At 37.2% G+C, this 2,267-nt stretch overlaps 1 long non-coding RNA gene across 1 annotated transcript; it reads right to left on the bottom strand.

Annotated features, from left to right (window-relative positions):
- Positions 1-495: 495 nt before the first annotated feature.
- Positions 496-1,323, bottom strand: LOC131220482 (uncharacterized). The gene is made up of 2 exons (XR_009158616.1): positions 777-1,323; positions 496-677 (listed from the first exon to the last, which is right to left on the bottom strand). It is a non-coding gene; the product is annotated as an uncharacterized LOC131220482 (long non-coding RNA).
- Positions 1,324-2,267: the final 944 nt, after the last annotated feature.

Genomic DNA, 2,267 nt, shown 5'->3' with positions numbered 1-2,267 from the left:
CAGATATAAACACGGCTTGTCCAAATGGTCAGGCCACTCCAATGTTGTCCATAAAAAATGGAAAGCTTCATTATGGTCATAACAGCGGTTCCCACCTTCCAGGGATCCCCGCTTAACATCTGGATAACTCTGACGCACATCCGAGTCTGCTCCATCAATTTCGAGAAAATACAGATATAAACACGGCCTATCCCAATGGTCAGGCCACTCCAACGCTTTTCATAAGAAATATACAGCTTTATCATGGTCATAACAGCGGTTCCTACCTTCCAGGGACCCTCGTTCAATATCCGGATAGCTCCGACGCACATACGGGTCTGCTCCATCAATTTCGAGCAAATATAGATATAAACACGGCCTGTCCAAATGGCCAGGCCACTCCAATGTTGTCCATAGGAAATGGACAGCTTCATCATGGTCATAACAGCGATTCTCACCTTCCAGGGACCCCCGCTCAACATCCGGATAGCTCCGACGCACATCCAGGTCTGCTCATTTAAATAAAATGGATTATCAAGATCATTTAAATAAAATAAGGTCCAATCAACAATCTGATCTGGAGGATTCTGTTAGCATTGTTGATGGCACCTCGAACCTTATTTAAATCCAGGTTGCAATCTGTGGCCACTGATGCTATTTGTCTTTCTGTGAAGTTGGCGAGGATTTCTGCATCAAACCTTTCCAAAGTAACCCTAATGATAAAGAACATTTCTTCCCATGAATTCATTATCTCTCTCTCTTTTAATTTTTTAACTTTCCATTACAATAATAACTACCTGAAATCATGGCGTTTTCTCAAGATAGAAGTCCAATCCATCCCAACTTGTGCACCTGTTAGGACAAGTAATTCAAACAACATCCTGCAACACATTTAAATGCCTAATCAGTCTCACTCCAGTCTTATATATTGAATGTCTAAATGTACAGTCTCTTGAATTGGTGCAAACCATCCCTAAATTGAGTGTAATGAATCAAAGAAATCCAATTGATAACAAGAAATGATTATAATCAATGAGTTAAGGAAAACAAAAAGGAAAATCAATGTTAATTACTCCTTGACTTCATTTCTATGAAGAGGAACTGTACGGCCCATGAACAAATGTATAGTTTACTAACTTTTAAAATCCCATACACATTAGCCCATCGTTCATTGATCAAGAGCATTGATCTAATTGGCTCCACTATGGATGAGGGGATGGGGCATGCCCTAAAAATTCTTCAATTAGAAGATCCTAACTCTCCAAACAATGGCCTAGAAATTAAATGTTAACATGAAAATACAATGGCAGACCACACTCAGTTGAAAAGAGTCCAAAGGTTAGTTAGGATCCTCCAATCTAGGAGATCTTTGCATTTTTTGCTAGCTAACTATATGTTTGTTCGATCCCAAATGGCAATGACGCCAAAACGGATCATTTTTTTTTTCCTTCTTTCTTTTCCTTCTATTTATTTACATATTTTTATTGGTAGTATAAGCATCTCATTAGCACCAAACAAAAAGGAATTAGACCACAAAGCATAACAAGAAAGGGATGCCCCTTCTTGAAATTAATAAACAACACAACTTGACCCCAATCTAGGAATTGAAAGTTAACAAGAAAATACAACGGCAGACCACATTCAGTTGAGAAAAGCATCCAAAGTGTTAGTTGGGATCCTCCAATCTCAGAGGATCTCTGAATTTGTGCTAGCTAACGGTTTGTTTGTTGGATTCCAAATGGCAATGATGCCAAAATAGATCTTTTTTTTTTTACTTTTCCTTTTATTTATTTATTTATTTTTATTGGCAGTATAAGCATCTCATTAGCACCAAACAAAAAGGAATTAAAAGGTAAAGTGACCGTACCATAAAGGCCTTTTTGGATTGAATGTAAACTAGAGGAATGCCAGGAGAGAAACCTTCATTGAGCAATACAATGAATTCAAGTTCACAAAAACTTCCCACCGTCCAAATCTTTTTAGTAAAAGACGTCTTCACTACAACTGAATATCAGATAAATGAAATGATGAATGTAGAGAAAGTTTCTTCTTCTTCTTTTCTTTTGCACTGAAGGAATTTCAGTTTAAGCCATGCTTGAATCCAAGGTTACTTCAAACATGAGGAATTTGAATTCACAAAAATATTGTTGCTTTGTGATTTTCTAAGTTGTGAATCAAATCTTTCTTAGTACAAGACTTCTTTAATACATTGGAATATTAGAGAAGTGAAAAGAAGAATGTATCCAATCAAGTTTCGAGCCAACTAGGAGCAGTCCCCTTATCAGGTT

Source organism: Magnolia sinica, chromosome 12 (genome assembly GCF_029962835.1).
Source record: "Magnolia sinica isolate HGM2019 chromosome 12, MsV1, whole genome shotgun sequence".
Taxonomy (NCBI): Eukaryota; Viridiplantae; Streptophyta; class Magnoliopsida; order Magnoliales; family Magnoliaceae; genus Magnolia; species Magnolia sinica.
This window is presented reverse-complemented; position numbering and strand designations above follow the sequence as displayed.